Genomic DNA, 23,270 nt, shown 5'->3' on the forward strand with positions numbered 1-23,270 from the left:
TCACATCAAATTTGGGAGCATATGGGGTAAAAGATCTTTGTAATATGGATTCAGTTTCTTCATTCTAGCGACAGTGGAAAGACAAAACAAATTTTTTCGTCCCACCTCAATATTTTCCTTGGGATATCCTTCAAACAGAACTCTTGGATCATAAAATTGTAGTGTCTTAGGAAAATAATATCTTGCATTAGGGTTTAGAAGCTAGTGGGAAGTTCACACTCAAAGAAGTTTATACTTATCTAGCAGATCACTTAGCTTTGGATAGAGAGATTATTTGGAAGAAAATATGGTCTGGTATTCATTGGCCAAATTTTATTTTTTTATTTGGTTGTTGGGGAGGCATAGGCTTCTCACTTGGGATCACTTCAGGAGGAGGGGATTTGAGGGGACATCCCTTTGTATTTTATGTAACAAGGCAGAAGAAACGTTGGATCATTTATTTATTGAGTGTTTGTTTGCAGAGGAAGTTTGATCACTGATACCTTTTCTCTTTGGTATGGTTTCCTTGAGTAACGATAATATGGTGGAATGTCTCTATGTTCAAGAACCCCTTTGTTAATATAGGTTGGATATTTGCTCATTTTTCTCTCCTTTGGAATTTATGGAAGGAGATGAATACGAGGATTTTTAGAGACAAGCATAGGCGGCTAGACATGATTAAGGAGACAATCCTCGAGAATATAAGAGAAACCATCATCACCATTCCCTGGATTATAAAAGATTGGAAGGTTAATGATGAGGAGATTGTGATTCTTCAGAAATTAGATATAAACTAGAAAATGATCTTACTAAAGGCACACGTTACCCCAAATGTTTCTTTAGAGGTATCATTTTTACCTCCTCCCAAAGGTTTCATTAAGCTAAATTTTGATGGGGTGTCAAAGGGAAATCCTAGCATAGCTATTTTTGAATGTTCTTTATGAGAATGTAGCTCTTGTCCTAAGCATATTTTTGCACAAAGTGGATGTATTACTACCAATAATATAGTAAATTTTTGGGTTTAGAAGCAGGAACTTTAATAGCTATTCATGAGCACTTTGTTTTGTTACAGATTGTAGGAGATTCATAGGTGGTAGTGCAGTGTGTTCAAAGATTGTTGAATGGTCAACACCCTAGTAAATTAGTGAAAGGTAGCAGATTGGAAGGAGTAGTTGTAATAATTAAGATGTTGTTGGATCTATTGGAGTATGTAGTTTTGCAACATACAAGAAGGGATGGTAATAAGTTCGCAAATTTTTTAGCAAATTGGGGATGTAAATCTCGTGATTCAGTTTTGTATGAAAAATAGCCTCCTTCCAACTTTGAGTTTGATTATGTTTCCCTCTAGAATTTCATAGAAGTTGATAGGAAGGACCCTGGTAGGGGTGATACTCTAGGAATAAGAGGATATTTGGGATGTGTGCCACTTTATATGGGTTTCATTTCTAGTTAAATGCAGTGTCAAGAGTTAGTTGCAAAGGGAATGTTGGATCACAACTGGGTCGGTGAGTTTAAATACACCATGATGTCAAATGCTTGTTTCATGTTCATTTGACATCAAATACGTTTATACTTATCTAGAAGATCACCTAGATTTGGAGAGAGATATTATTTGGAAGAAAATATGGTCTGGTATTCATTCAAAAAAAATTATTTATTTATTTGGTGGTTGGGGAGGCATAGGCTTCTCACTTGGGATCACATTGGGAGGAGGGGATTTAAGGGGCCATCTCTTTGTATTTTATGTAACAAGGAAGAAGTTTGTTTGTAGAGGAATTTTGGTCCCTCATACCTTTTCTCTTTGGTATGGTTTCCTGGAGTAATGATAATATGGTGGATTTTATTGCACAATGGAATGTATCTATGTTCAAGAACCCCTTTGTAAATAAAGCTTGGATATTGGCTAAATGTTCTCTCCTTTGTAATTTATCGAAGGAGAGGAATACGAGGGTTTTTAGAGACAAGCATAGGAAGCTAGACATGATTAAGGAGACGATCCTCGAGAATATAAGAGAAACCATCCTGACCATTCCCTAGACTATAGAATATTGGAAGTTTAATGATGAGGAGATTGTGATTCTTCAAAAATTAGATTTAAACTAGAAAATGATCTTACTAAAGGCACACATTACCCCAAATGTTCCTTTGGAGATATCATTTTTACCTCCTCCCAAAGTTTTCATTAAGTTAAATTTTGATGGGGTGTCAAAGGGAAATCCTGGAATAACTAGTTTTGAAGGTTCTTTATGAGAATGTAGCTCTTCTCCTAAGCATATTTTTACACAAAGTGAAGCTATTACTACCAATAATATAGTAATTTTTTTGTCTTTAGAAGCAGGAATTTTAATAGCTATTCATGAGCACTTTGTTTCGTTACAGATTGTAGGAGATTCACAAGGGGTAGTGCAATGTGTTCAAAGATTTTTGAATGGTCGATGCCCAAGTAAATTAGTGAAGAGTAGTAGATTGGAAGGAGTAGTTGAAATAATTAAGATGTTGTTGGATATATTGGAGTATGTTGTTGTAGAGCATACAAGAAGGGATGGTAATAAGGTAGCAAATGTTTTAGAAAATTGGGGTTGTAAATCTCGTGATTCAGTTTTGTATGAAAATTAGCCTCCTTCCAACTTTGAGTTTGATTATGTTTCCCTCCAAATTTTGATAGAAGATGATAGGAGGCACCCTGATGGGGGTGATACTCTAGGCATAAGAGGATATTTTGGATGTATGCCACTTGATGTGGGTGTCATTTCTGTTAGGATATTCCGACACATAGGAAATAGTTAAGTACAACTTGGTCTAGTATAGAGTTAGGTAAAGTGTGTTTCTTTACTATGTACATTTTGTAACTTACAATCCGATGGTCACGATATGTAGTGATCCGACGGTTCATTCTCTCCTCGGTATTACCAACACTTGATCCGTGGCTTAACACCCGATTGGTCCATGATCTCTATTTAAAGAGCATGGAGGGTCATTTGTAGGTTAACCGTTCATGAGAGAAGCTTATGTAAATTTTCATTCTTTTATTAATAAATTGCCTGAAGTGGCCGCGTTGGCTCAGGCCGTGGACTGTTTCCCTCTTTGAGGGTTTTAACCACGTCAAAAGTACTGGTGTATTGATCTGCGATCTGTTTGTGAGCGGTGTCCTTTGGTGTTCTATCTAAGGAACTTACCCTGTAAATTCCTACATGGTATCAGAGCTATTTGAGGGCCACGTCCGTTGGTGATCCAAATCTGAAGCCGGTAGAACTGCATCCAACTAGTGTTTCCTAGATCTACTGTTTCTGACTGCAAGAGGACTGCTCTGTTGTGTTGGGAGCATCTGTTCCAGTGAGGAACCCCTTTCGTTTCATGCGAAAACGTTTCTGATAGCCCTAGATGCGTCATTTTTAAGATCTGGAGGTATACAGTGTTTATTTGCAGTTTATAGTTATTTTCTCTCTGTTTATTTCAGTTTTCGGTTTATTTAGCTTTTTTTTATTACCGGATCTATACCTTTCATTTTTGCATATGCTCTTTGCCCTGCAACTCTGTGTGATCTGGGCAAATCAGAAACAGAAAGGAAGGATTTTTCTCATGCGTATGCTCTTTTTCGTTGCGCCTTAGTGTGATCTCAGAAAATTAGAAACATTGAGAACAATATTTAGTTTCCGGCTAAAGCTAACTTCGAGCCGCAAGGTTCGTTTTTGAAAATATCTAGTTTCCGACTAAAGCTAACTTCGAGCCGCAAGGTTCATTTTTTTTTGTATGTCCGTGTTGGGTTTTGTGTTTTTTGTTTTGTAGGGAAAAAGAGCTTTCTCAAAGCAAGCACGCAACCCAAAGCATCAACCCCCCTCTCTCTCTCTCTCTCTCTCTCTCTCTCTCTCAAACTTTTTGTATAGCTCACTTGGTGCAAAGCTAATTTATGAGAGTAGAGGTCTTGGGTTCAAGTCTCCATTTTGTGGGGGCATATTTTTCATTTCCACACATTCCCGCACTTCGTCGGTGACTTCATCAAAAGTTCTTCAAAAAGCCATAACTTCTTCATCCAGAAGCCGTTTTCAGAACCGTTTTTTTTAAACAACCTAATTTTTCAAGATCTTTCCATTGAAACACTTAGTTTTAGCATCTATGGCTTCAGTTTTTTTTTTAAATGTAAAGTCCATGCCAAGTTATTCTTGACAGCACCAACTACTTCCAATGGTGGTCCTACATTGTGTAAGGGCCTGATTCCTATTATTAGAGCCTCAATCTATTATACACTAACAGATCTATTTTCCTACTGATTTAAAAGTAATAAAATGAGCTTATGGCCTTCTTACGTAGCTTTAAACATTTAACATCTTATCATTTTATCATAAGCAACATAAATTAAGGTGAGCATTCCATTGATATCAACTTAACAAGAGTAGCCCATGGAAAAATACCTGTTCCGACGGTTGATGATGATACCTTTGTTTTATAGCTCCAGCTGAACGCTCCCTCTGGCCGACCCAACCGGATTTACCTCCCAGCCAACTAGGAAATAAATTCCTAGCCCAGGAAACCTCCACAGGTTCCCTAGCCCTCCGTGCCCAAGTCCAACCAGATGTAGTGTGTCCTCAAGAAGAATGTGCAAAACTAGATAATGATACTTTCCTCCTCTCAAACCCAAGAAACCTCCACATGTTTCCAAGGTCTCCCAAAAATCATAACAAGGCCAAACAATCACAACCAACCCCCACAATCTTGAGCAAGACTCCAACTCCCCCCCCCCCCCTTTTCTTCCTTCCCCCTTCCCTTTTTATACCCTCTTTCCTCAACCACCTCTCATTAATGTCATTAATTCTCACCCATCCTTGGTTGACTTCTCTTCTAAGCTAGGAGTACATTTGGAATTGTGACATGAATATAAAATTGAGAATTTAATGGGAAAGGATCATGTCTTCTCCCAAGTAAATCTGAAAAGTACATTTGGGAATGTGAAGTGTAATTACATGGAGAGGACCATGTCTTCTCCTTAGTAAATGTGAGGGTACATTGGGGAATGTGAAATGAATAAATATATATTGTTGATAAGATGGAGAGGACTATGTCTTCTCCCAAGTAAATGTGAGGGTACATTGGGGAATGTGAAGTGTAATTACATGGAGAGGACCATGTCTTCTCCCAAGTAAATGTGAGGGTACATTGGGGAATGTGAAATGAATAAATATATATTGATGATAAGATGGAGAGGACTATGTCTTCTCCCAAGTAAATGTGAGGGTACATTGGGGTATGTGAAATGAATAAATATATTTTGAATTAATGGAAGGAGACCATATCCTACATAATATTCAAATTGAGAAGGTAAGTGGGGAATTTGAATAATGGAAATCATAAATTTATTTTATGACCAATATTTCTCAATATTTTCAGATAATGTAAATATTAACACAATTTGTAAGATAAGGTTTAAGTGGGGCATTACATACACCCCTCCTTCAGAAAACTTCGTCCCGAAGTTAGAATGAAAAGATACAAGGAGTTTGAAATCATAACAAACCAGAGAGAGTTATAGCATTAAAATTCGATAATTCAGACAAGGGCATTACTTCCCATCAAGAGTCTCCAACTGATCTATATCTTCCTATCCACCCTGGCCTACTTCCGTTCCCACCCTATCCATCCTCTGCTGCTCTATCAGTGGCAACGACCATACTAACCACTGATAAAACCGACATGGTGGAAGCGTTGAATACCTCGACCGAACTTTCCCCAGCAGGTATCTGGCAATCGTCATCACACGTCTAGGGGGAGCGTTCAGCTGTCCTCCCCACGATTCCAGGTTTCGGAGGATACACGGTGGGAAACACCTCCACCCCTCCTTCAGAGCATGGACCACACTACAGAGCTGGTTGGACTTGTCATCGAATAATCCAGTCAGGTCGTCTTGCCACCTGTCATTTGCATTTTACTCGTGTCATAAGAGTGTATATCAAGTAGATACCAAATGCAATAGAACAATGTACATCGTACCTTTCCTCATTGGTTGTCTCGACCTTCCCCAATGGAATATTATACTTGGCTATCATATGGTTCTTTCCAATCTATAGTTTAGTTCTCATCCATGCATATATATAACCACAAAATAGATATAGATACATGATCTTAAACATCATGTTTATTAAGCCCAATGTCCACTTGTCAATTTTTGTTGTTCATACTGGAATTAAATCTTACATCAGATAAATCATAATTTCACTAAGTCATTGATTAGATAAATCATATCTATATAAGCCTATATGATGCAATAATAACTTTGACAAGTCATGCACTAGATAAATTGTAACCAAGTAAGTCATACATTTGGTTATACATCCAACATTTCCATCATCAATACCAAATCCATCAATTGATTTTCAAGTGTCCAATCAAATGTATATAATGTTCATAAATAACAACATGGAACTGCATAATAGAACCTTAACATATGTGGCTATCTATGTTAAAATGGGCATCATAAACGCTCATGTGTCATCCTCGTGGAACCCCTCAATAACAACTAGAGTTGAAACAGATTCAACTGTCCATCATGGAAAATAGAATTTGAACCCGTATATGCTATAAGGTGGTACCAAAACCAAGATAATAGCAAGCAACAAATTAGTGCACTATCAATTCCACTAGGAGGTGTTAGTATAAGTTTTATGCATATAATTTCTTTAAAACCTTAGTGAATAGATAAGTCCCAATCTTCCAAACCCATTTAATTAATCTTGAAAAATAAAATAAAAACTCCAAACTTCAGAACTGTTTCCAACATGATTTTCATACTTTATTTTTTTGTAAATTGAGAGGAATGTCCTGTAAATGTCAAAAGGTTCAAATTTATTATATATTTAATCATTGTTTACTAGTACTAAAAAAATCTTGTGATATATATTGCAGCTCACAATATGACCAGACAATTGAAAAATAATTAAATGAACGGAATAATTTCCTTTTCCTTGTTGCTATTAGTATTTCCTCTAAATGGCACCGCATTTCTAAAGATGCCTACTCCTTTCATAAGTGGCCAGTGACCACAAAGTTGCGAAGAAAGTTGAGGGTCTTTTTATCCAAAACTAGCAACACATTACTTTTCACGATATTTTTATTCAACACTAGAATAAGGGTAAAAGTGTATCCTAATATTTTCACTAGTCTTTTATTGACTAAATAAGCTTCCATTCTAAAATCCCAAATTCTCTACGAATTGATCTTCTCATTCAATTTAAGATCATTAAAAACAACTGTCAAAGTAAGCCTTACACAAGCCCATAGTATTCAATCTATATTTTCACTAGAAAATTCTACCCCACTAGACAATCTTTGTAAGGCCTCCATCTGTTATGCACCATGCAATAATTGTTGGCATCCTCTTTTCCTCAACCTTAGATTACATCATGTCAGACCATTTTTCTTTGGATTGTTTGCTTGCTGGTTTTATTGTTTTTCCTTGTTACCTGTACCTATTCATTATTAACTAATTTCTTGATTGCTTTCTAGATTTCTTCGTCTTAATAACAAATAACATGACAAATCATACTTAGTTACAAGACTAGGCTTAATATGTATGGATTAGAAGCAACCATTACATTGAATCTCACCATGCTAGATTGATGCATCCTAGTGAAAATCGATTTTTTGGAGAAGTTCAATTCAATTAAGAACACTTTAACCAATTAACCATGCCTTAAAAGAACTATCAAATGGTAAGGATAGTATTGGATCACTTAGGGAAAACTCTTGGCATGTTTTGGGCTTCGTAGTAACTCAAACCACTCTATACTATATCCCTATGTTTAAAGTAGAGGGTATTTAAATGACACATGCTAGTCAACAGAAGTCATGAGCATTACAACCATAAGCTAAATTTCTATAATTAGGTCTTCGTTGTGACATCGTCACTATATTGCAGATCTGGTGTCTCCATTTATAGGTTCCAAGAAGCTTAACAACCTCATCTACTTATAGGTTCCAAGAAGCTTAACAACCTCATCTGCTTATTTCTATAATCATTCATCTATAGAAAGCATGCAATGTTTAAAATTTGTACAAAGATAAAGCTTGTAATGGCCTTGGTGGGCTTAATGGTTAAGAACATGTATTTCCTTGTAAGAGGTCATAGATTCAAATCTAGCGGGAAGTAGAAAAGGTAAACCTCCACAAACTTTAGTGGTCAAATAACTGCAAGGAGGTGGATCGCTTGTCCCATAAACAAGGGGTCTCATAAACCAATTTCGTGTCTGGCTTGGCTATGACCTATTATTATTATTCAAAGGGAGACTCTAGCTCTATTTGTAAAATTGATTTGACGCATGCATAACATCAACATAGAACCAACAACCGGAAACTAGCAAATGTTCTGTAGAAACTCTCATGGGACGTGAAGGTTCCACATCTTTACCAAATCCAAAGTAACCAGCACTTGAAGTTTTTCCCCTATCTATATCTCTTGAAACAATTTTGTCATCAAAGTTTGAAATTCTTCGGTAGTTCAAGAACAGAGCAAGGCTAACAAATAGAGCAGCTGCAGTAGTGCAGATCCCAATTATAATTGCTTTAGCAAGGCCCCTGCCATGTCTCTCACTGGTGCCAGGCCCATTGTTAGATGATATTTGAACACGAGGAAAAATCAAACCAGAGTTTCCTGGATAGAATGAAGAGTGAGGGAAATTTCGCAAATTTTGTGGGACATAACCTGACAAGTCGTTGTAAGATACATTAAATGCCTTTAAGCTGGCAGGAAGGTTGCCGGGTATTTTCCCAGATAATTGGTTGTGAGAAAGATCGAGGTTGACCAAGACAAAAAGCTTACTGATTTCATTTGGTATGTTTCCTGACAATTGATTTCCACCAAGATTCAATGTCTTGAGCCTGTCAATTGCACCAACTTGTGGAGGAATAGTACCACTCAAATGGTTGTTCGAAAGGTCCAATGATTCCAGGAAAGAATATTTTGTCACTTGAATGGGGATTACTGATGAAGCAGGGTTTACTGGTAGAATGTCCGGCAGGGGGATACCCCCAGTGAAATTATTGCTAGATAAGTGTAAATGTTCCAAGGTAGACAATGTAAAAAGGCTGGTTAAAAGAGCCCTGTTTAGCTTGTTGAAGCTAAGGTCAATAACATTAATCTTGGGATACATTCCCAATACAGTTGGGAGAGATCCCACTAAGTTATTGTGGGATAAATTCAGATAGGTCAATCTTAAAAACTGAGAAGTATCATTTGGCAGGGACCCTGTAAATGAATTCTGGCTCAGATCAAGCACTTCCATATAATTTCCCCATGTCCGCACAAATTCCCAGATAACTTGTTATCACTCAAATCCACTACTGCACAGATTCCAAATTTTATTGGAAATGTACCAGATAGTGCATTTGAAGAAAGGTTGAGCACTTTAAGAGTTGTCGTTGCAATATTGTTTACATTGTCAGTGCATGTTTTTGTCTTATTAAGGCCTTTTTCGGGGGCCTAAAAATCCTCTAGCACATGCTCTCCCTGTGTTATCCTTGCCTGTGCACTTGGAAAATCTATCTGTTTTCCTCAGTTTTTTTTTCCCTGTCATTACTTGCTATCACCCCTCTCTACTGTCTGCCAAATGCATAGCATTTCTTTTGTCTCCTTGACCATTCCCTTCCTATCTCCTCCATCTCCACACCTTTCTGACATCTCATTCTTGTCTCCTTCTCACTTGCAGTTAGTTCTATTGTAGATAACTGGGGCTTAATCACTCAAACCCCCTCCTGAGCTTTACTTCACTGCTGAACATTTATAGGCGTTGTTCTATTCCTATTGATTGATCTACTCCCCATTTCTCTCCTGCCATACTCTGGAATTCTGCATCTGTGTTTTTTTTTTTCTTCAGTATGAAGAAGTTTTTCCTTTGCCTCTGGATCAAACTAGTGACAGGCCTCGAAGATTAGCCTCTGAAATGATGAAATATCAGTTTTCATGAATATTCCATTATGGGGTAGTTTCGTCCCTGGCTTTAGATCAGACCAGTGGTTACTTCCCTCAACATTGCAGGTCTAGAAATGTTCTCTCCTGTACAAGTATTTCAGAATAAGCATGACTATTTTTGGGTGCCATTTTCCATTTTTTCTGAGATTTTGATATCTTCAAAGTTATTTTTGTCTTCTGTTTTAGTTTACTATAGAGAATACCTGCAGAAATTAAGCCTCTAAACCCTATATTCCTCCACGAAAACAGCACTTTATATGCAGAGGTTGGGCCTAGAAATATTATATGCTTGGATAAAATCTTGAGTTTAATGGCATGGAGGTGTTGTTCCTTTAAGTTCACTGATTTGACTGCCTTCAAATCTTAGCTCCCACCTTTCAAAGTCACGATCTTTGGGTAACATAGTTGTGAAATTGGTGTTCTCAAGATGTTCCTCTGTGATTTCCAGATGATATGCAATGTTTTTTCATCCATACCTTGCCTGGGTCCTGTTGGGTTTTTTTGGGTCCTAATTAGATTTAGTTAGGTTTCTATTGGGCTCCATGGATGGAGACCTTTCTAACTTTGTCCGGAGATACTTTTCTTCAATAATGGGGCTAGTGGGGTTTGGGCTGTGAAGCATTTCAAGGAGCCTGAAACCAGTTTTGTGGGCCACTGAGAGCAACAGAGATTTTAGCAAAAAATTTGAGCTCTGTCAAAAAAAAAAAAAAAAAAAAACCAGAGTCAACCGAGTATCGTTTGCAATGCTAATAATTGATTGATAGCTCTGTTTCACTAGGGGGGCTTGTTTGTTGTCTGATTCTTCTGAGAGTAGGCCCTGCGTGTTCTGAGACTTTTTTGTCGTTTTAATTTCTATTGAACTTGGCTTGTCATTTGTTCATTTTCAAGTATTGATTTGATGTATAGGAGGTGAAAACTTCTGTAAGTTTTTAGATGGATCAGGACCAATCCATCTACAGATTTGCAGCTCAGAAGGGAAAAGGAGAGTTTCAGTCTTCTTCATTCCCAGACGAAGTTTTGGAACATGTTTTGGTTTTCCTGTCCTCCCAGAAGGACAGAAATTCTGTTTCCTTGGTATGCAAGGCCTGGCACAGGGTTGAGGCGTGGACGCGCCAGCAGGTGTTCATTGGCAACTGTTATGCTGTCTCCCCACAGATTATGATAAAAAGGTTTCCCAAGATCAAGTCTGTGTCACTCAAGGGGAAGCCCAGATTTGCAGATTTTAATTTGGTGCCACCAAATTGGGGGGCCCATCTCACTCCATGGGTGTCGGCCATGGCAACTGCTTATCCATTACTTGAGAGGTTGTACTTGAAGAGGATGACTATCACAGATTATGATCTCACATTGCTTGCAAATTCCTTCCTATATTTCAAGGAGCTTGTTATGGTTTGTTGTGATGGATTCAGCACAGGTGGCCTCGCTTCGATCGCAAGCAAATGCAGGTGCTATGCCATTATCTGTTTCTCTTTCAGTTACATATATAGTTGCATGAGTTTGGTTCTCAGATAGCTTTAAATTCAAATATTAATAGGTCTAGGAGAATGACTTTAACTTTTGGGTAATACAAACAGTTTTGTTGACACAGCTCTCGCTTGAGCATATATATGTCCCATTGTTCTACTGCGTGTCTGTATCAAACTGATTAGCATTTTTACAGTTATAATATTTTCCTGATTAGTCATGGACAGAGAAGTTCAAGATCTTCACCTCCTGGCATGCTGTTTGGAATTTATGTTATTGTTTGCTTACTTTTAAAGCCCATCAGAACCTTTGGTTTATTTGGCGTGGTTAATCTGTCTTCAGAACCTGAGGCCTGTGTCCTAAAAATGTTGTCATAAATTTCTGGTGGATGAGAATTTTAGATCTTGATTGGATGTAGTGTGTCATATCTGTTTTATTGGGAGTTTCTCCTTATGCGTTTCATGAGGGGGGCACTAAAATTGAAAACACATTTTAGATGGTTTAACTGTGTATTCGGCTTTAAGCAGGCTAGTCAAAATTGTCAACTGCTAGATTCAAGATTCCTGTTTTTTTAATCTCATAGGAAGCTTTATGAATGACTTTCGCTTTTATTTGGCCCACAGACGTGGCCTCGTGCATTGCTACAAGCTGTTGATCGGGACTGAACAGTTCACATTGCCCATTTTTAGGCTACAATAACCTGACAAGCTTGGACTTGTACCAAAGCTTTTGTGATGGGAAAGGATTGGCTTCCTAAACACCCATGGAAGATTTTTAACTCTGTCATCCGCAAAGGGTCAGGCTTGAGTTCAATTCTTTTCATGATTTCGATGGGTGAATTGGCTAGAACTTGTTGCCTATTTGGCTTTTCATAACCCACAAATTGAAGTCCAAACCCCTTGAGAGAATTCTGTCATATCTGGCCTCTTGTTCTTTGCAATTTGATGTCCAGACACTGTCAGACCTTCCAGTTATGAAGCCCTAACTGATTTATCTATATGGTTACCCTCTTTGAGCAATATGGGTTCAGAGGTTTTAAACTTTGTAGTTATGATATCATAGTTGGAAAATTGAGAATAACTTACACAGATATTGTCAGGTTTGGCAATAAAATTGAGAAAAATGGCGAAAGAAGTTTAAATCGATCTTCTTTTGATTTGCCCTAAAAACTGAAATTCTTCTCTTTCATTCGAAGGTTTTTGCTCTTAAAGTAATTTTCTATGCCATCACAGTTGCCAATTGAATTGTACAAGCTATGTTTCATCAACCCCAACGCTTTCAATATATACGATCTGCCATGACTGAAATTACATGATCCATCTTAATCCCAATTCTATTAATCACCAAAAGGGATAAAAAAAAATAGGTCTAAACCTGTCGGTGCTGGAAAGATGTGGGATGGAGATGGATCTATGCTAGTTTTCTTTTCTTATGGTTATATGATAGCAATTAACAAATCGCGATTTTCTCTTTTAGACTTTGATCTCAACTTTTTATTTATTTTTAGTTTATCAGTGTTATCCATGGATGTGACACATCATACATCTTCCACCTGGGCTGTAGAGTGTAACTCATTTCTCTTGGTGCAAAAGCTAACTTTTCCCTTCAATTTGAAGAAATCCACCAGATAGATTTTGATGTTTCTCTTAAGGCATATGGCGGTGGCAGTTCTGAATAAGGTAGATGAGTGGAAGGTGCTTTGATGCCTGCAGTGGAAATGAGATTATTCATGGCTGATTTTGAGTGGCTCATTTTCAATGTGAAATAGGCAATTGACCACACTTGATTTGAATGAGGACGAAATACATGATAATGGAGAAGATTGGCTGGCTTGCTTTCCTGAGACTTTGACGTCTCTAAGATCTCTTTGTTTTGATTGTTTGGAGGGCCCAATAAATTTTTATGCACTTGAAAGATTAGTTGCAAGATGCCCCTCTCTAAAGAAGCTCAGGCTAATTAGAAATGTTTCTATAGTGCAGTTACAAAGGTTGATAATAAAAGCACCATAGCTTACTCATCTAGGAACAGGCTCATTTTTCTATGAGTTCCAACCGGAGCAAGTAGCAGATCTTCTCGCAGCCTTCAGCAATTGTAAACAACTTCAATGTTTGCCAGGATTTCGTGAAGTTGTGCCAGAGTATCTACCTGTGGTATATCCAGTTTGCTCTAATTTAACATCTCTAAACTTCAGCTATGTTGTTATTGGCAGCAGAGAGTTGGAAGGATGTCGTAAATTGCAGCTACTCTGGGTTTTGATGATATATGTTTCAGCACTCCATTGTACTCGTTTATTTCTTTTATCATTCTCACGGATATTATTTAATTACCGACTCTTTTAACACTTAATTCAGCTTCCCAATGCCTTTTCATCTTTGCAGTTTTTATAATGCCGAAAGATTGTTGTGGCTGAGATCCAGTTCACTCAAGACCGAAGAATCTTCCATAAAAAGCGCACCCGGTAAAGGTCCAGAAAACCCGTTATTGCTAAGGCGCAAGATCTCGAGGCTGTAAATAAGGTTGAAAGACGGAAGTTGTCCCGAGAACCGATTGTTGCTGATATCGAGAACCTTCAAATTTTCAAAAGGAATTGCGCCGTTATAAGCCAGGCTTCCGTTGAGCTGATTGCTACTGAGATTGAGATACTGAAGCGAGTATATAAGGCCGGACACAATCGGCCACATAGAAGGCAAGGGTCCAGAGAGTTCGTTGTTGCTAAAATCAATGTATTCCGCAGACTACAACAGCATGAGGCCACTGTCAATGGGACCGCTAAGCTTATTCGAATGCAAATCTAGCTGGCGCAGCTCTCTAAGCTTCTGGAAACCCTGGGGGATTATGTCAGTCAGATTGTTTGATGACAGGTTCAGGTAAATTAGGCGTTGCAGAGCAATTAGGGCATTGGGAATTCTTCCATAGAAATAATTATTCGAAATATCAAAATAGGAGAAAACGTTTACCTTGGTAACGGGAAAGAGGATGTCAAAGGATCGAAACCGGTAAATGAGGAAAATGTCTCCACCCACCTTGGTTTATACTCTCAGCAGACAGGCTTTGGTTCCCTGCGCCCTTTTCCTGGAGCAGAGAAAAAGGGTTTCGCGTCCACAACAGCTCAGTCGTGGCTGTCTCGTAGCATTTTGCCTCCAAACTCACCGGTCATGAGGTCGGCTGTTAAATCTTGATTTTGATGCTTTGAAGAAATCGAGAAATTCTTAAAATAAATGAAGAGTTGTCCAGATTTTCTTACTGAAGTTTCCGCGAGTATCAATCTGAACTTGCATATAGGCGAAATTCAAGGTATCTGCTATATTAGGCAACTACAAAGGTGAAGTCTGCCACAGATATTCCTACCATGATGCTCGGATTCAGTTCAAATTTGCTTCATATAACCATGGCTACTAAACAGAAAGCGATGGGGAAACATAGTCGACTACTTTGACGCGAATTGAACGCCAAATCTGCAATGTATGCAGAAGGAAACCCGCCAGAGGCGCTATAGCAGAAAGCCCAGAAAAGATAAAAGGAGAGGACAAAGAATGACCTTGGCCCTGCAAGGTTGAGCCATGCAACTCTTTTGATTAAGTCTTTTTGCTAAATAGTTTTTGAACTTCCATATGACGAAAGCAAGAGACAGATATTTATACCTGATTTTGATAAAGATGTCTCAAGCTGCATAAGACAGGGCTAGAGGAGAAAATGATGGGACAAATTGTTCGTTCGGCTGCTATGGAAAAATGGTAATGCCATTGGAATTTCGGTTGGATATTTAGGGAAGCTTGGATATCTTATGACCGCTAAGATACGCGTGAAGAGTTATTAAATTATGCTTATTGTTTTCAATGTGAGTGAAATGAAGGGAGTTAGTTTTCAAAAACATGTAGGATTTCCACCACAAGCTAAGTACTAAATTATATGCATACAAAATGGGCTTTCTCATATGGGCCGCTCTAGCTACAGGCAGTGGTATTCACTACTACTAGCTCGTGTTTGATTCTCGGCACATTCATGCCCAAAATGAGCAGTGGAGACTTGTTGAAAGTATAAATTGTAGGTTTAAAGGGCCTTGGGTCTAGATTTTGAACCAAAGCTTTGATACCATGTGTAAGGGCCTGATTCCTATTATTAGAGCCTCAATCTATTATACACTAATAGATCTATTTTCCTACTGATTTAAAAGTAATAAAATGAGCTTATGGCCTTCTTACGTAGCTTTAAACATTTAACATCTTATCATTTTATCATAAGCAACATAAATTAAGGTGAGCATTCCATTGATATCAACTTAACAAGAGTAGTCCATGGAAAAATACCTGTTCCGACGGTTGATGATGATACCTTTGTTTTATAGCTCCAGCTGAACGCTCCCTCTGGCCGACCCAACCGGATTTACCTCCCAGCCAACTAGGAAATAAATTCCTAGCCCAGGAAACCTCCACAGGTTCCCTAGCCCTCCGTGCCCAAGTCCAACCAGATGTAGTGTGTCCTCAAGAAGAATGTGCAAAACTAGATAATGATACTTTCCTCCTCTCAAACCCAAGAAACCTCCACAGGTTTCCAAGGTCTCCCAAAAATCATAACAAGGCCAAACAATCACAACCAACCCCCACAATCTTGAGCAAGAATCCAACTCCCCCCCCCCCTTTTCTTCCTTCCCCCTTCCCTTTTTATACCCTCTTTCCTCAACCACCTCTCATTAATGTCATTAATTCTCACCCATCCTTGGTTGACTTCTCTTCTAAGCTAGGAGTACATTTGGAATTGTGACATGAATATAAAATTGAGAATTTAATGGGAAAGGATCATGTCTTCTCCCAAGTAAATCTGAAAAGTACATTTGGGAATGTGAAGTGTAATTACATGGAGAGGACCATGTCTTCTCCTTAGTAAATGTGAGGGTACATTGGGGAATGTAAAATGAATAAATATATATTGTTGATAAGATGGAGAGGACTATGTCTTCTCCCAAGTAAATGTGAGGGTACATTGGGGAATGTGAAGTGTAATTACATGGAGAGGACCATGTCTTCTCCCAAGTAAATGTGAGGGTACATTGGGGAATGTGAAATGAATAAATATATATTGATGATAAGATGGAGAGGACTATGTCTTCTCCCAAGTAAATGTGAGGGTACATTAGGGTATGTGAAATGAATAAATATATTTTGAATTAATGGAAGGAGACCATATCCTACATAATATTCAAATTGAGAAGGTAAGTGGGGAATTTGAATAATGGAAATCATAAATTTATTTTATGACCAATATTTCTCAATATTTTCAGATAATGTAAATATTAACACAATTTGTAGGATAAGGTTTAAGTGGGGCATTACACATTGTGGATTTACTTAGAAGTAAAGGTCTTTACAGAATAGCCACAGGCCAAGAGACCAAACTAAAAGATAAAGACAAGGCAGCTAAATGGGAAAATAGGCAAGACCAAGCACGTGGGTTGATAGGGATGTCTATTTCTCCAGATCTTAGATTCCATATTGCAGAACTTGATACTCCTGATGAAGCAATGAAACAGATTACTAAAGTCTTTGGAATTAAAAATGAACTTAAAGCCCATCAACTTGAAAATGAATTGCTTACATTGGACCCCAATAATTTTTCTTGCATTGAAGATTTTTTGTCCAAGTTCAAGACCCTTAGACTTCTCTTGGAAGGTGTTAAGGTTAAGAAAGAAGATAGTAGCCTTATCTACTCCATTCTTACTAAGTTGGGACCAGCCTATTCTGTGTTTGTTTCCACCTTCCATTCTACAAGAGAAGCCTTCATTTCTCAAGGACAAGCCTACAAGTCCCCATTCCTTTGATTCCTTTTGTGATTCTTTAATAAGAGAACAAGAAAAACTCTTAAAACTTGGTCTTCTTCATCTTGGAAACTCTTCTAAGAAAGCGTTAGCCGCCCAGCAGCAACCAAATTCAAAGAATCCTAAGAAGTCGTATCCTAAAAGGAATGGTCCTAAACCAAACAAGGGTCCTAAGCAATTTCCGCCTCAAAATGAAAAATCATTTCAACTAAATGATAAGACAAATAAAAACAAATGGAAGAAGACAGATAGACATTGCAACTTTTGTAATCGAGATGGCCACTTAGAATCCAAATGATTTAAGAAGATGGAAGCCTTGGAAGCAACAATGAAGAAGCATAACATCCATTTGGAGCAATCTTCAACTTCAACTTCATCTTCAGGAATGGCACTTTCTGCATGTGGTTGTCAAGCATCTCAGTCTGGCTATGCACTAAATGTATCTTCTTCTTCTCATTCTCATGAGTGGCTCATTGACTCTGGAGCTTCTTATCACATGGCCAAAAACAAAGTCATGTTTTCTTCTTTAAATGATTGTAACACCAAAAATATATATGTTGGTGATGATAGATCTCTTAGTGTTGTAGGGACTGGAACTGTTCATCTAGACAATGGTCAGTTTAATGATGTATTATGTGTTCCAACCTTATCCTGCAACCTTCTATCTGTATATCAAATAACCCATTCAGGTGAAGGTAAAATCGTTGAATTTTCACCTCACGATGTTGTAATTAAGGACCTAAGATATCCTAGACAGATTTTAGCTCCTGGCATTGCTGATGATTCTACAAGGTTGTATAAGTTTCACAACTTTGGGTCATCAAATCTTCCCTCAGTATTTGTTGCTCATAATGATGAAGTGAGCAAACTTTGGCATGAGCGATTTGGTCACTTAAACTATCACTCTCTTTAGAATCTATGTAAAGAAAATATGGTGACAGTTCTTCCAATGGTATCTTACAGAGATGGTGTTTGTTCCGGATGTGTACTTGGAAAACATCATCGGGATAGTTTTGAAAAACGTGCCTCTTGGCACGCCTCAGCCCCTTTACAGCTCGTGCATAGTGATTTATGTGGTCCACTTCCAGTTGCTTCATTCTCTGGCTACAAGTATTTCTTAACTTTCATTGATGATTTCTCCAGACGCACTTGGGTATACTTCTTAAAACTCAAGAGTGAAGTATTTAACATGTTCTTGGCCTTTAAGGCCTTTGTTGAAAAGCAATCTGGACATCAAATTCTTAAGCTAAGATCTGATAATGGCGGAGAATATGTTAAAAACACATTCATCAACTTTTGCACTGAGAATGGAATTCAAATGCAACATACTGTTCCATATACTCCACAACAAAATGGTGTAGCTGAAAGGAAGAATCGCACCTTAAAGGAAATGGCTAATTGTATGCTTCAATCTAAAGGACTTAGTCTTAATTATTGGGCAGAAGCAATTAACTGTGCAAATTACATAATAAATCGCACTCCTACTAAGGTTTTAAAGAATATCAAGCCAGAAGAAGCATGGAGCTCAATCAAACCAGATGTAAGTCACTTTCGTGTTTTTGGAAGTGAAGCATGGGCCCATATTCTAGATGAGAAACATAAAGCTTTAGAACCTAAGAGTGAAAAATGTATTTTTGTTGGATATTCTGAAGATGTCAAAGGATATAGACTTATTCCACTTAAGTCCAAAAATGTTATCATTAGAAGAGATGTAAAGTTTGCTGAAAATATATCGGCCTGCGAGCCTAGTTCGGCGGATGTGCCACCTCTCCCTATCTCTTTTACTTTTGAAAATATTTCTTCTTCAGATGATGAAAGCGAGGATGAAAATCCTCCCCCACCTTCTCAGGATCCTCCTTCAGCTCCTTAGCTTCCAAAATGGGTCCGTGCTACTCGGGATGCAGCAGGTGATCTTACCGGTGATCCTACAGATCAGCGACGTACACGTTCTCAGTTCGAGAGAGCCTCTTCTTTACTGGCTCAAGCTTCAGTGAATTATGATCCTGACACCTTTGCAGAAGCTTCAGGCCATCCAGATTGGGAAGCAGCTATGAATGAAGAATATCATTCATTATTGGCAAATGATACATGGGATCTTGTTCCTCTACCAAAGGGATGAAAACTTGTTAGATGCAAATGGGTTTACATAACCAAGTATGGACCAGATGGGAAAGTTGATAAACATAAAGTTCATCTTGTTGCTAAGGGTTTTTCACAAGTTGAAGGCATTGACTATACTGAAACCTTCTCTCCTGTTTCCAAAATGAACTCTATCCGCCTTGTTCTTTATATGGAACAACCTATTGGCTTTATACAAACAGACTCTAGCCTTGTATGTCGGCTTAAGAAATCCCTTTATGGTCTCAAGCAAGCTCCTCGAGCTTGGTATGCCAAAATGGATAACTTTCTTTTAGAAAATGGCTTTTCTAGGTGTCATTCTGACAATACTGTCTACACCAAGAAAGTGGGCAAGTCCCTTATCATTCTTGTTCTTTATGTTTATGATCTTATCCTGACTGGTAGTGATCCTAACCTTATAAACCATGTGAAGTCTATCCTTAAAAGGAAGTTTGAAATGATAGACTTAGGACACTTACATTATTTTCTTGGTCTTCAAGTCTTGCAATCCAAGGAAGGTATTTCCCTTTCCCAATCCAAGTATACCTGTGATATTCTACGCCATTTTCACATGGAAGACTATAAGCCGGCCCCTTCTCCCTTTCAGTCTGGAGTCAAACTTTCAGTCACTTGTACTTCTCCTGAAGTTGATGCTACCTTATACCGTCAACTTGTAGGAAAACTTTTGTATCTAACCCATACTCGTCCTGACCTTTCCTTTGTTGTTGGCCTTGTTGCTCGGTTTATGCAAAACCCACGTGAAAGTCATTGGAAATCAGCTAAAAGAATACTTCGTTATGTTCGAGGTACAGTTCAGTTTGGGATTCATTATAGTGCCGAAGCATCTCCTCTATTGGTTGGTTTCACTGATTCCGATTGGGCTGGTGACCCTGATGATCGGAAGTCTACTGCAGGTTATGTGTTCACTCTTGGTTCAGGACCTATTACATGGGCTTGCAAGAAACAAGGTTCCATTTCTCTTTCTTCAGCGGAAGCAGAGTATCGTGGTGCCGTAGAAGCTAGTAAGGAAGCCTTGTGGCTTCGTCAGATCCTGTCATAGTTTGGCTTTCAGCAGCAGCATCCGACTACACTTTGGTGTGATAATCAAAGTGCCATTCAACTATGCAAAGATCTAGTCCAGCATCAGCGTAGAAAACACATTGAACTACACATGCACTTCATCACAAAGCTCATTCATGACCATGTTCTTGAAGTGCAATATTGTTCAACAGATGATCAAGTTGCAGACATCTTTACAAAGGATCTCACAGAGGCGAAGTTCACTAAACTTCGATTTATGGTTGGAGTTCAGGAAGTTGTCACTAAGGGGGGATAGGCTCTAGTGCCTCCTTCCTTCTCCTATTCTGTCATATTTGTAAATCCTTCAATCCTATCCCAAGTTGTTCTTAAGGGGGGATGTTAGGATATTCTGACACATAGGAAATAGTTAAGTACAACTTGGTCTAGTATAGAGTTAGGTAAAGTGTGTTTCTTTACTATGTACATTTTGTAACTTACAATCTAACGGTCACGATATGTAGTGATCCGACGGTTCATTCTCTCCTCGGTATTACCGACACTTGATCCGTGGCTTAACACCCGATTGGTCCATGATCTCTATTTAAAGAGCATGGAGGGTCATTTGTAGGTTAACCATTCATGAGAGAAGCTTATGTAAATTTTCATTCTTTTATTAATAATTTTCCTGAAGTGGCCGCGTTGGCTCAGGCCATGGACTGTTTCCCTCTTTGAGGGTTTTAACCACGTCAAAAGTACTGGTGTATTGATCTGCGATATGTTTGTGAGCGGTGTCCTTTGGTGTTCTGTCTGAGGAACTGACCCTATAAATTCCTACAATTTCTAGTTAAATGCAATGTCAAGAGTTAGTTATGGAGGGAACGTTGGATCACAACTGGGTCAGTGAGTTTAAATATGCCATGATGTCAAATGCTTGGTTCAGGTGCATTTCCAATAAAATCAGAGGTGAGGCTCAACCCTCTTCTCCCTAAAATATTTCAAGGTGGTGAGGCTTTTGTACGTTCTTGGTTGATCATAGTGGAAGTCTTTGCAGAGTCCTATTTAGATGTCGCTACTGAAATTGGTTAGGGTTTCCTCTACTCTTGCAATTGAATGCAGGTATGATACTTGTATTCTAATCTTGTTCTTTTCATTGTTTGGTTCATGGGAGGTCGTTTATCATTTTCTTTGGTCATTATATTTGTTTGATTATTCGTGGTTTCTTTGTAATTTTAGTCTTTTCAAAATCTTGCTAAGAGTGGTTGGAACAATAGTTACTGGGTTGGATAATTCACTCCATGCCATAGTCTGTTTTGGTTTACCAATCATCTAGGCCTTTCAATCGTTGGTTGAATTGTGGTTTCTTTGTTTTGTGTCTTATGATTCTTTCACTACAATAGTGGTTGTGAGAGTACTTTATGGTTCTGAATTTTGGTTATTAGCACTAGTTTGGTTTGAATTACTTACTCTTTGTATAAGAAGAAGAAACAATTCGGATTATTGTTATAGTCTCCTTATATTTGGTCAAGGCTTTGCGGTGTTTAACTCTTGTTGGATGGTCTTTGTTATGTCCTTGAGTTGGAGTGTGTTTGGTAATCTACATAATTTGTCCCTTGTTATTTGGTCTTATGGTGACGACTTGGTAATCTTAAGATTAGATTTTCTGGAAGGTATTTTATGGTTGTTCTCTAGTTTTAGAGGTCAGGTTTCTTGTCTTTCTTGGTCCTAGTTTTTGCAAAGGATGAGTTCCAGGAGTGGTGGAGAAGGAAATGTCGGTAAGAAGAGGTGTCGTCCTTTCATTTATGACTGAGTGGCCACTCCCTTCGATGTAATTCCTCTGGAAGTCCGAAAAGAGATTTTGTTTTTGGAAAGTCAAGAGGTTGTGAGCCACCCTTATCACTAAGATTTTGGTGTTATGTGGGAGGAGTTAAAATTAATTCTAGAACCTAGAAATTTCAGAAGAAATGACAACATTTCCTCAGCTCACTAGCCTCACATCACCAGATGGCTACTTTAATTGGTCTGGTTTTTCAAGATAAGTAATCTGAGACCTATAATCTATTTTCTTCCCTTGAAGACGTTAAAAGAATGCTACGCAACCTCTCGTATTGTTTTGATAGCTTGGATTCTCGTTTGGCTCGTGTTGAGGGTTTTTTGGTTAGTGATTCAACCTCTAGGAACCTTATAGATCCTCCAGATGATCATGGACAATCTCCCACTACTGTTTCTTCTTATCATGATTAGGGGTTGTTATAGACATTTTTGTGCCTAACAGCATGGAGCATGAAATGTCAATAATCTGAGGGATCCAAAGTCCCTAAACATGTTGTTCTTACCCTTAGAGGAACAAAGTCTGCAAACCACAGCACTGAAAATCAGTTCTCCACTCAAAAACACTCAAAAACAGGCTATTTTTGGATCATGTCAGCTGCTCCACTGAGCATCTGCGCTGAATGTCAACTGCTCCTCCTTGTACCTGTGCTGAAGGTCAAAGCCAATGAAGGCTACCTGCGCTGGGCGAGATTGGCCAAGTGGCACAGTCATTCTGCAAGGTGTCAACTGCCCAGGAAGCTTCCAAACTGACACTTGGTTCAAGGAATTCGCCCTGTGATGAGTAAGAGGGTCTTGATCTCCAAGTGGAAGCAAGATTCTCCAATTGGACTCAAGAACTGAAGATTAACTAAAGTGGGAGAGGACACAAGTCAGCTTCAGGCCAGTCTCAAGATGACTCATCCTTTCTCCAAAAATCTATATATAGAGCTCTCTCATGAGGTCTATGGAGGCTGGAATTTTGTACAAGTAAGGAAGTGTTGTTGGTTTGTGATTAGAGCTATTGGGTGTTTGCTTGAAGGAGGTGAAGAGGAGATTTCATTCAACTGGGATGTGTTGCTGGATTGGGCCCATTGTGGTTGTAACTCTCTCAGA

General features: G+C 38.4%; 1 pseudogene across 1 annotated transcript; it reads left to right on the forward strand.

The window, feature by feature from the left end:
* The first annotated feature begins 9,563 nt into the window (after positions 1–9,563).
* Positions 9,564–13,737, forward strand: LOC149182116 (transport inhibitor response 1-like protein pseudogene; annotated as a pseudogene). Its single transcript, XR_016257384.1, has 3 exons — positions 9,564–10,000; positions 10,868–11,379; positions 13,167–13,737. The product of XR_016257384.1 is annotated as a transport inhibitor response 1-like protein pseudogene (transcript).
* The last annotated feature ends 9,533 nt before the right edge of the window (positions 13,738–23,270 follow it).

This window comes from Pinus tabuliformis, chromosome 3_2 (assembly GCF_031772625.1).
Source record: "Pinus tabuliformis cultivar Carrire ecotype Pingquan chromosome 3_2, CPIR1, whole genome shotgun sequence".
NCBI lineage: Eukaryota > Viridiplantae > Streptophyta > Pinopsida > Pinales > Pinaceae > Pinus > Pinus tabuliformis.